Source organism: Rhodnius prolixus, unplaced genomic scaffold (genome assembly GCF_049639745.1).
Source record: "Rhodnius prolixus isolate KJV_2025 unplaced genomic scaffold, Rpr scaffold_1, whole genome shotgun sequence".
Lineage (NCBI taxonomy): Eukaryota > Metazoa > Arthropoda > Insecta > Hemiptera > Reduviidae > Rhodnius > Rhodnius prolixus.
In genome coordinates, this window is record NW_027411581.1 from 19,622,030 (window position 1) to 19,634,222 (window position 12,193).

Genomic DNA, 12,193 nt, shown 5'->3' on the forward strand with positions numbered 1-12,193 from the left:
ACATGATAAGACTTGAAATTGCCATATGGCAATTATCAAATAGGTAAAATGTATCTTTTCTATTCTTTTTTTTTCTGATAAACCAACTACACAACGTTTGCGAGCTTTCTTCGATGAAGTTGTTTCGATAAGGGTTGGAAAATGTTGACCGGTAAATCTTCGAGGCAATGATAGACATGGTGTAAATATTATTCTCTTTTGTGGTATCTTTTTTTTTTTTGATATATTTTTTCAAGTATTTCTTGCGCTAATTTCTGCTTGAAAACGTGAAATGCTCTTGTCTGTACTCCAAAAAAAACGTCTGCGTTTTGTAGGTCTAGGTCTAATTATTGCCTCGTCACTGCCGTCGGAAAAACAACTGTTCATTTTTTCTGATTACCCTGATTACCAATTTTCATTGACTGCATCCACAAAATGCACAGGTATAATATGCGCTCTGGTGATAGTTGTCAGACAAAATGAGCGCATATATGCGCTTATGATGCAAATGGGTTAATAATAAATTTGGGAATTTATAACTTGAATTAATTTTTATTTAAATCAATAATTATAAATTTAGACAATTCTAATTCACTAAATTTCACACACTTTTCACGAACCCATTTGGAAACAGTAGATTATTTAAATTAATCATGTCCTCATGAACCCAGAGTTACCCATATTAGCACAGATATATCATAAAAATGTTTTCTGACCAAATAAAATTGATGATTCCAATGAAATGTATACTTTTAACATTACAGAATCCATATTTGCTGAGCCTGAAACCTCCTTTTATTTATATTTGTATAAATTCTTAAACTGTAAATAAACTTTTCAAATTTCAATCCATATTTGTAAAATAAGGGAACAACTGATTAAATACTATTCAATGATTTGCTGTTACATACGTAGTAAACATTGGGGGGAAAGAATACGACTCTAGTTTGTAAATTACTGATAACATTTATACAATTATTAGATTAAATTTAATCTGTCATTTGAATGAATAATAATTTATCATTATTTCGACTGCATTCTGGGCGGGTTAAGGTTCAATGTTCATAAACCCAGACAACTGTTTAGCATGATTTCATTCATTGTCAACACACATTTATGAGAATTAAAATAGTTTTTTTTTTTTAGTTCATCTAATGTTCTATGAAAATTGCTACGGATTATTATTTTTTACTGTTGCTATAACAGGGCTAACGCTTCATGTCACTGCGTCCAACAGCCGCCTTTAATTCGGCATTATTAATCTTTCGTGCGTCATTAGTTGGGTATACCTCTTGTCTTTCAAGAGGAGCTGACACCATTAAAACTACATTGGAAAGGATTTACTAATATTGATGTTAGGTTCTTCGCGGATTGCCAACAATCCCTTCTTGATACCTAATTAAGAATTACGTCTCTCAGTTCATACTTGCTGTGCTGCTTTAAATTCTGAGAGCAATGAATACCGTCTAAGTTTTCTGAAGGTCACTAAAGGTATTCTAATGAGGTGATAATTCTTCACTGGTGCGGGTTTCATTCGGTGCAATGAATTCTCTACCCGTAATCCCAGTATCCTACCGACGTTGTAGGATGGATTAATGGAGTTTTAAAGAGCGTTAGAAGAGATGGAGGAGGTCCCAAACCAGCCGTTGACAGGTAAGGAAGTCTCTTGGCCATATTAGGGATAACTGCTTAATGTTAATAGGATCAGATCTGCCAGCTAATCTGGGTGTAGTGAGCAGACCGCTGCTTTGGCAAAAGTATTCTTTATAACCCATTACTTTTCTATATATATATATGTAATTTACTTTCAGCAACTATAAATAATGAATTTAAATTTCCTTACACTGTGATTGTATTCACAAGAGAAAAAAACATTTATTTGAGAGAACCTAAAAACAAAAATTTCTGTGTAACTCAATTTAAAAATTTGGTACATAGCAATAATTCTATAATTCCACTTGCCGCCATTAAGAACAATTAGACTCAACAGAGCTAGTTGCTTTTTGAATGAGAGCATGTTTGATCGATCGATCTTAGTATTTTATCATTGAATAGAGAGGTCACGGACGTTCACATTAGCTAAATCGATGCACTATGCTGGCAGGTATGTTTGTTTTTATTCGTTATATTGGATTTAAAATTCCCTTTTCTATTAATATTTCATAAATTTATACTTTTTTCTAAGTTGAATCATGATGATATATGCATTTACATTAAACCTAGAAATTATTAAAAGCAAGCAACTACTACTTTAACATTTTAATAAAGAAAAGATATTTATAAGAGACAAAGTAGCTGGTCCTTTGAATAAAAATATTGCAGAGTCAGTTATATTATTTCAATCATACCATTTCATATTTGATGATAAACTTGCAATTAAAAATGTAGAAGTCAGTGAAAAAGAAATCTGTACGTCTAAACTTGTACAAAATTAATCATTATTTTGATTAAAAAATCTTTGCTAATTACTCACAATCTTTCTGTTATTGTAAATAATAATAAAAACTTTTAATTTTATCACACCTCACCGGGGGTATACTCAAAATAGGGCGTTAAGAGGCGGCTGGTTTGGTGTAATTAATATGATCTGAAGGTGCCTACACAACAGTACTACTTCACTGAAAGCCCTGGTAAACTATTAAAATACATTTTAAAGGGATGCCTAAATACATTTCGTAGATACATCACCCGCCCGAGTTCCAATAATGATAAATAAATGGTATTAAATTTATTTTAAAAAAACAAAAATTCTGGTTCATAAGATCAATAAAATATAAGATCCTAATATATTAACTTAAGGCGAGTTAATACGCTGGTATTCTTTCGCTGCAGTGAACTGTGACTTCCTAGACAAAAATAAAATATACGTAGGAGAGTCCCTATAGCTCATTAGCTATGTTAGAACAACATTAGCTATGTAACGAAGAACAAAGATTGTTTAAAAAAATTCAGCAACTTTAAGCCTTCTCCGGCAATAAAATGAAAGCATTGCAATTGTGTCGTACTTTCGACATCGTAACCAACACACCAACAGCTTCTCTTTCAACATGTATGTCTACTGATCTAAAAAAAGTGCATCTAAGCAAGAACTACCACATACCTTCTACTATGCAATTTTCTCCAACGTAGGTTTACACCCGTTAAAGGTAAGTAGGCTAACTCAAATTAGAGCACGTCTATAAATTGAGCCGTTCACTTCATAACTCGATTAATTCCATAAAACAAAAAATGGAGAAATGCGATGAAATAATGTGCATTGTTTTTTAAAAATTTCGTTTACAATATAAATTCTAATAAATTTACCATTATCATTCACGGCCTGCTACAGAGATGAATTATTGCACTGATTTACATTAGGGCACAGAGTTGAATCAAAATGGCTTCTGAAATAAATTATTTATTATTTAATAGCCAAAAAATGATTTCGTTTAATGGTGTTAATCTTTATTATTTAAGAAATTTATTATAAATGTTCAAAGCTATCACTGAACCAAGTGTGACACTTAAATTAAATATATTTCAAAAAGAGGAGATAATCGATTTGTAAAGTGAATGGCTCAATTATTGAAGACAAGTAAAAGTACAGACTTTGATAAAGAGTTATTCAACTTTATGAAAAATTGCAGTAAGTTATGTGAAGCCCTCAAATTTAAAAGTTGAAAGCGTTGTTCGCATAATATTATAAAGTTCATACGGACGCTACATTCTAACGGGGAAGTATGCGATGAGCTCCGCTTTCTGTACAGCAAGGTAAGATTAAAAACGCATTTTGAGTAAGTAAAATTTGGAAAAATACTTTTCATATGATAAAAACATAAAACAGTATCTTTAATCGGGAAAGTGCTATCTCCACATTTTTAAAGTATGTTCGTGAAATATTGAGCTATTTTATCACTGGTATGTGATTTAGGAGCAATAGTAAAACAGCAAATAGGCTTGTTATCAAATGTGCCACCTGCTTGGTGACTTTAGACATTGATCTGATATGGGTTTTTGTTAAATCACGACTGCTAAAAGCTGAGTCAAAAACGTAAACAGAATTGCTATTTCATTGAAAGATGACATAATAATATACTCGTACATTTAAGAGATTAATTATCTTTTTATCAGCAAGGATTTTACTTTGGTATTACTTTTATATCTAGAGCTGTTAACAATTAGGAATGCATTTTATTGAAAAACAAATTTTAGCCTTGTGCAAGATAAATTTGAATTTTAAATCCACTTAAAAAGTATTGTACATAATTTTAGAATTGGTTAAATTTATGACAGGCAAAGTTTTGCTTATCAGGGAAACAAAAACACAAAAAAAAATTTACGACGGATGGAATAGTAATCTAAATAAAAAAATTATACCAATTTACGGCAATAGCTAAATCATTCCAATAAAGATAAAAACAAAGAGCAGAAAAACCAAAATGGAATTTTCTCAATGTGTAAATTTAAATTGCTCATAAACTAAGGTAGATCGCCCAGCATAGCTTTCTCAATGAGTAAGGTTCGCTGTCCGTAGCTCTCTCTTTCTTCTTCAGCACTCGATAATCTAAATTCTATTATACATTTTAATATATATAACTGTCTCGACCAAAATAATACCTTCCTTTATAGCTTTAGAAATGTAGGGCGGTAAAAAAGTAATAGATTCATGACCTATAAATGACCTACAACTAACAGTACCATACCATCTTTAAATGTTATATAAAGGTCAACTAAGTAACAATATGTTCAAATTTTTTTAAAAATTACTATTAATTAGAATCTTTTCCACGCGACGGAGATCCCAGGTTCGAATCCAGCTGCTGGCCCTTAGATTTTCACTTCCTTGAAGCTTCTTACAGCTCACTAACTGGTGGCAGACAGGGAAAAAAAAGCTGCGGGTGCCAACAACTTCAGATGTTAACGCATCTTAAATTCAAATAATAATAATAATAATAATAATACAATCGTAAGGACGTCAATAAAGTAAGTGTATCAACATAAGATTTTTAGAAAATTATAAAAGTGATTGACGCAAGTAAAATTTGCGAAGAATGTAATTAAGGCTAGTATTCGAGATGATTATTTAAAGACATAGATGTGTTAGTGTAGGATATATATACATATATATAGGCAGAAGACAAGGTCGACGAGTACACACTTAGGGTAGGAAGGTCGACATTGAAATTGTGGTAAAATAAGAGTTGGTAATTTTCGCAGTAGATAAAGTAACATGGCAATTTCAGGTACCATTTAATATTTAGTAAATTGTTTTTGTATGTAGTGAGTCAATAACTTAAATATAGTGTGTTGGATATAAGGCGCGTCAACATCTGAGGTCATTGGCGCCCGGAGATTTTTTTCACTGCACTGCCTGCCACGATAATTTTTATTATTATTGTTATTATGTAATTGCCATATTATCTAATTCCAGTTTTACTGTTAACACATTAACAAAAGTGTATCTCATTTTATATACTTGTTGCTATAATTATATATAGACCATTTTTTTTTTTTTTTTACAGTTTTGGAGACGATAAATCAATGCTGATAAAGATGAACAAAAACAACATTATTTCCTTTTCCACAAAGTGGTACAAATTTCTAAAAATAACTTATATATTAGTCACAAATGTTATGAATGACATCAAAGACTTCAGGCATTCCGAATGAAGCAATGAAACGATTTTGCATTGTTTGAAGAAAAAAAAAAACTATATAACCGTAAAGTTAATGACTCATTTACCCTCAATGATAACGTAAGTACACAATAAAGTAACTTTTGTTTGATTAGAGTGGTGCAAATAAAAAGTAATAAATCTTTTTTTATTTCATTATGATCGGTTATTTTCTGAGAATAACTTAATTTTCTGTAACACTAGACTATGTACTGTTTGAATTGTTCTAAGAACATTCTATTATTAAGTTCTATAAACAATGAAAAATTAAACAGAGAAGACATGTGTTTAAGAAACGATTAGGCATCTGAAAAATGAGATAATGAAAGGGAGACAACAATATACGGATTAATCACAGTGATTTGTACATATATACATAAAATTTGTCACAATCTAATATTACTCCAGAATAGTACTGTAACCTTTTGAAAGGTTAAGGCATCTTAATGAAGCGAATAAAGAAATGGAGCATGTACATGATCCCGACCAATACTGCAGGAAATAACCTATCCACAATTATATTGACCATACTTACAGCTCAAACATAGTTCTGCAACTTTTATTTGTAAAACATTTCCAAAGCAAAATAAGGGCATGCTGGACAAGAAGAGTGGATGAGCTTTTCTCGAAAGAAACAGTTTATTGAATGTAGAACTTCATTAATTATTAAATATTAATGAGAATCAAATATGTGACCCAAATTATTATAAATTTGCAATAAGGCGCCACGGTAGCCGAGCGGTTAGAGGCGAGACCAGCGAAGCTAATATGTATTATGGTACTGGGTTCGATTGCCGGTCTTAGGTATTTAATGGTTAATAAAAGAAATTTACAGTAAAGCATGTTTGCTAGTCGCTTACGTCCACGAAGTTTTTTTTTAAAAACTATTTTCGAAAACATACCGTTTAAAGTAAACAAGTATAATTTTGAAATAAACTACATTTTTGAAGTAATTGCATGTTACGAAAAATTAATAACATAAATTATGCTAAGACAAAGTTAAATAAGTATTGGAAATGTGAGGTTTTAAGAGCGAAAATGTGCTCCTCTCTTAGAAAGCATTCTACTCTCAATCGTTCTACTTTCTCTAAAACAGGAATTTTTAAGAACATTTAATTTCCCTTCATTGTATATAAAACCCCACTGAGATAACTGTAACAAAAATAAATAAAAAAGGAATACTAGAAATTGGGTCACATTATGCAACTTTTTAAGCAGTTAAGCTGATGCAAAGCAAGAGTTATTATTTATGTAATATCTTGTTCACCATTTTAATTTTGTTCTGACTATATACTAGTAAAAGGCACAATAAGTCTCTTGTGGCTAAGGGGTGCCGTGGGGCACAGGTCCTGCCCCTTTTCTAACTTATGTACTAGTGGAAGAATGTATTGCGATCGTACAGATTTCTGATATTGTCAAAATGTCCGTTTTGAGGTCCTCTAATCCGAAAAAGTTAAACCTTGTGAAAGAGAAATTAACGTAAACAATTACATTACTGATGCTAATAGTATACAAACTGTAATTATGGAAATTATTGTTAACTTAATTACGAACTATTAGTTATGTAAAAAATTCTTTTTGTCACGTACTATTCAACAAAAATACAATAACACTTAATGCTCTAAAAAAAATAAAAATAAAAAAACCTTTATTAAATGCAAAATAGAGTGAAATTTAAGAAAGAATTACCTACTCTTAAATCATATTTTCAATATCCAATTTCACGACAACATCCACTGTAAATGGTATAAAAATCTTTACCACCATTTATGATTTCATAATATGATTTGTTTTGTTTGTTTATTACTTAAATGTATAGGTTCTTAGTGTACATGTAAATTTTTAAATAAAATTTTATTGAAGTGTTCAGAAATTTATATCCATATATAATTTTTAAATTGATAGTTTTAGTGATGAAAAAAATATTATTTTTATGATAACTTGAAAAAAAAGGGTAAAAATTGGGAGTTTTCATCAGTAAGCTTCTTTATGCAGTTTTTGTGATAAACCCTTATACAACTGTTCCACCGTATAGTATTTATTAAAGACAATAATAATAAACTTCGAATTCTGGAGATTTAAGCAAAACGATCCCAAAAACATATTCTTACTTCTCCTAAATTATCAATCACCTGCCTTATAAAATAGGCATGCTAAACAAATGGTTTACAGAAGACTGTACTGATGTGCCAATTTATTAACAAACAAGCACCGAAAGAAGTTGCGTTGTACAAAACAGTAATAATAACAATAATAATAATAATAATAAACAGAGAGAGGGAAGGGATTAGCTATGAGGTTAGCATACTGGACTCCCATGCGGAGGTCCCGGGTTCGAATCCAGCAGCTGACCCTTAGATTTTCTCTTCCTAGGAGCTTCTTACAGCTCACTGTCCGGTGATGGACAGTGTTGTCTGTAACGAGAGAACACTGTCCGGAGGCCGGCAGTGCACTGGAAAAAGCTCAAAAGCTAATAACCTCAGCTGTTGATGCGCAAAAAAAAAAAAAATAAATAAACAGAGAATAAAGGAAGAGTTGAGTTATATATAGCAGTGATCGCGACATCTAGCGGTTGTTACCAGAAATTGAAACTAAAGTCTAACGCCGATTCATCTTTTAAAATCGGCAGCCTGGTGAAAATGGGAATAATAATTTACAAATCGGCATTAGCCAATGTTCAGACAAAAAGTTAATAAAATGAAAATTCACTGCAACTGCGACAAGTGCTGCATTTTTTTTTTGGAGCAAATTTGTTATAAGTGGTTGCAGAGTTGTCTCTGAGAAAAGAAGCGCTGAATTAACATTTAATCAATTTCTCTATTTGTTTTTTTCTTGATGACGTACAATAGTTGAAAAAGTCCTTCACACAAATCGGCACTTGAAATACTATAAATAATCTGATAGCTTTACAATGCAAAAGTTGATATTTTTTATGGAGAGATAACCAAAATTAGGATAATAATGGCATTTTATGCCTGAACACCAGAATAACATTCAGAACACATCTGAATGACATCAGATGATAACTCAATCAGCTTTTTTTCTTAATGATCAAGTGCGCACGATTATATGTCTTCCACACAGGGCTTGTAAATCCAAAATTCACCTTTAAGTGGATCTTTATTTTCAGGGAAATTATAAAAATTTTCAACGAACACTCTTAAAATGTTAAATTATGTGGTACAACACAAAATGTGGTAAAATTTTCTGGCTAATACAAGCAGCTATTAAAAATTTACCAAAAATTGAAAAAAAATTCTATATCATTCTCATGCATTCAACTATCTCATAAGAGACTGCTTCTTTTTAAACGCATTTTGAACATCGAGGATCTTATACGATTCTTCGTTTAAGACCCCCCCCCCCTAAAAGAAAAATTAAGTTAGTTAGATATGTCCGCCACATATGCAATCATAGTGTTAGCTTCGGCAGGAATTACCCAAAACGAATAGCGATGTAGTCAGTGCAAGTCTTCGCGAACCACTGGGTTATTTTTATTTATTTAATTTTGTTTTTTTAAATTTACACTAAATTTTGTTTTTATTGCTGGTTTTTGTTGGTTAGTAACGCCTTAGGTGACCCTTCATTAGAAATTTAAATTAAATTTCATTCAATGTAACAATTTGCCGATAAGAAAATGGCATTAATTATATTTAAGGCGCGACATAAAATTATGATTATAATGATTCAATATTTTAATATTTAAACATAATTAAACGTCCTTAGAGAGTAGTATTAAAACCTAACCTCAAATTAATAAAGGACCTCGAGCAATAGCCTATTCATATTCATGCCTAAAATAGAAAATCAATAATTACAATAGCAATAGCTACATTGTATAATGATGTTTTCCGAAATTTAAAATTTTTAAAGATATTGTAATATAAGTTTTTTGTTGTTTCAAGGAGCAAAGTCTAAATTTTATCTTCAGTGGAACAAATTATAAAGAAAATTATTAAATGATAAGATTAGCCTAATATTCTTTTGTAGATGTCATACAAATATGTAATTTCAATTATTAACAGCAATAAAGAAGTATATTTATACAAAATCCACAATACATAATTTAATTAATACGCAAATGTACTTCCACCAACTGAAAGAATGGAAGTTTATTTCAAACACACATTTCCGTTAAAACTAAGCATTCAAAAAACAAAACAAAAAATCAAACCGCAAGGAACACTTTTATTTTATCAATGATAGAAATAATTTTCTAAGATTACACCTGCCATTGTTTGCACGATGGGATATTTTCTCTTAAAGGAGAAAGTAAGATATCATCGATAGTCTCTAGTCTTTGATAATTAAAACTTTGTAATGTGAACACAAGTGAAACTTTAAAAGTAATTGTAGAAAAGTAAACATCACATTTTTTATGCAAAAAAAAAAGGAAAAATTCTTAGTCAACAATTTAGAAAATTCAAACCCAAAAAAAAAATCAAACAATCTAGAAATAATAAATAACATGCCAGGTCCAGCACCTTCGAAAATAAAAGAAAAATGTAAATAATGTTTATTGAATTGTAAACTATAATTCATGGTCGATTATTTGGAATGGATAAGAAAATGACTGAATGAAAGTAACAATAATTTATAAACACTTGAATAAAGAAACTAAAACAAAGCAACAAAGGAAAAAAATCTTGAAAGAGATTCTCTTGTTCTCATTGCTTAATTTAATGCAGAATCATGACAACGTATAATGTGTAGTAGAAGAAGGTAGTAATCTGAGATAAAATATTTTGAAAATATAAGCAATGTGATACACTTATATTAGAAAATGCACATCCACTTGAATCTTTGTTTAATGGTACAAGAGGATTGCTTGAAAAGCAAACAATGATTCCTGATAAGCTAACGAATACATTAATAAGAAAGTTATTCAAGAGGAAAGTGTATAAACCCATATCAGATGTATCTTGTCCGCCGAGTAAAATTTTACAACAGTTTTTTTAAAAAATAATAATTGAATGAATTAGTTTAGTGGTTAGTACTATGGATCCTCCACGTTCAATTGAACTTGCTTGCACTTAGATTTTCTCCTTCTAGAAGCCTCTTATTCTGAATCCCCGCTGATGCGACAGTGTTTACCGTAACAAGGGAACGAGATAAAGCTTTGGGCGCTAATCCCCTCAGATGTTGACGCGCCTTAATAGAACATTAATTAATGGAAAAAAAGCAACCGTTCCCGGGAGGTTTTTTTTCGATTTCTCCACTAACACCATAAAAAAATTGTCTATTATTTACACTAAGGCTGGAAACATAGTGGAGCGGCGGGCAAAGCGGCGATGATAGCGAAGAGCAAAGCGGCAAAAACAAAAACTAGAAATAGATAGAGTTGCTCTATCTTCGCTTTGCTCGCCACTATGCGCGGTCCCATATGTTTACTTGTGTTTGATTTCGCTGCTTTGCTCCTCGCTATCATCGCCGCTTTGCTCGCCGCTCCACTATGTTTCCAGCCTAAGGTGTTTAAAAGATGCTTTCATCTACCAAACCATTTGTATTCAAACGGAAGAAATTTTATATCAAATGTCTTTATTTCAAAGGTAAAATATAGCATTAGAAAGAAAAACAATGGAATATTTTGAGGAAAAAATTAAAATAAATAAAGTGATTTTTTCCGAACGTACAGAAGCAAATTTTAAAGTTAAAGACGACGCCAAACTTCAACATGTCCTATTCACTAGTAATGCCAGCGGCAGTGCATTTAGCACACTTGATTCCAAAAATGAAAATCAGAATTTGGTCGCATTGCAGAATTGCTCCGCGGAAACATCTTGATGATAAAAGGAAAAAACTTACAATGTCTGCAGGTTTAACAAGTTTACGCACAGAGAGTGGGCTATGCGAGCGCCAGACGGAGGAGAGAGCAGAAATAGAGAACTGCCCCCCTCCCCAAATAGAATGCATGTTAAGCTAGTTTGGCTGCAAAAAGATACCTTTTTTAGTTGTCGTACTAGTATCTTGATAAACGAACCGCTTTCTAGACTCTACTCTAATTAAAAGGATAGAATTGGAGTCCAAATACAAAAGCTAGGCACATTTAAATATTAAACTGCTGCACTCACGCAGCACTAAAATATATTAGGTATTTTGAAATAGGAACTCTGCACGGTATGTTCAAAATTCATAATAAAAAAGTAAATTAAAATTTAATGACGTTTCCACAGGTTCAACCACTTATTAGTTCTGTGAATATTTGCTACCTCTAGTACTATGAAAGAAAGTTTGGGCGGCTTGAGAAATAAAGCTGAGACCTGTTCAGGAGCGTTACAACATCTGGCATTTTACTCTGCATAAACAAATCATTTGCGATGTAAAGATGGAGTTGCCCGCCACTAGAATACTAATAAATGCCTCGTATACAAAAAAAAAAAAAAAAAAATAGATGAATTTTTTTTAGAGGATTGCCTACGGTCTTAATTTTTCTTTCAAATAACCTAGGACCCGAAACTGAGATTAGCATAGAAATAAGTAGAAATGAAACCCTAAATAAATAGATAACCATTTATAAACCTAATTTCTGAAAATCAAATTCGGCCCAAAAATATTTGTTT

General features: G+C 31.4%; 1 protein-coding gene across 3 annotated transcripts in view; it reads right to left on the minus strand.

Annotated features, from left to right (window-relative positions):
* Window positions 1-12,193, minus strand: part of LOC141457084 (uncharacterized) — a 34,257-nt gene that overhangs the window by 7,851 nt on the left and 14,213 nt on the right. The gene's annotated exons all lie outside the window — the stretch shown is intronic.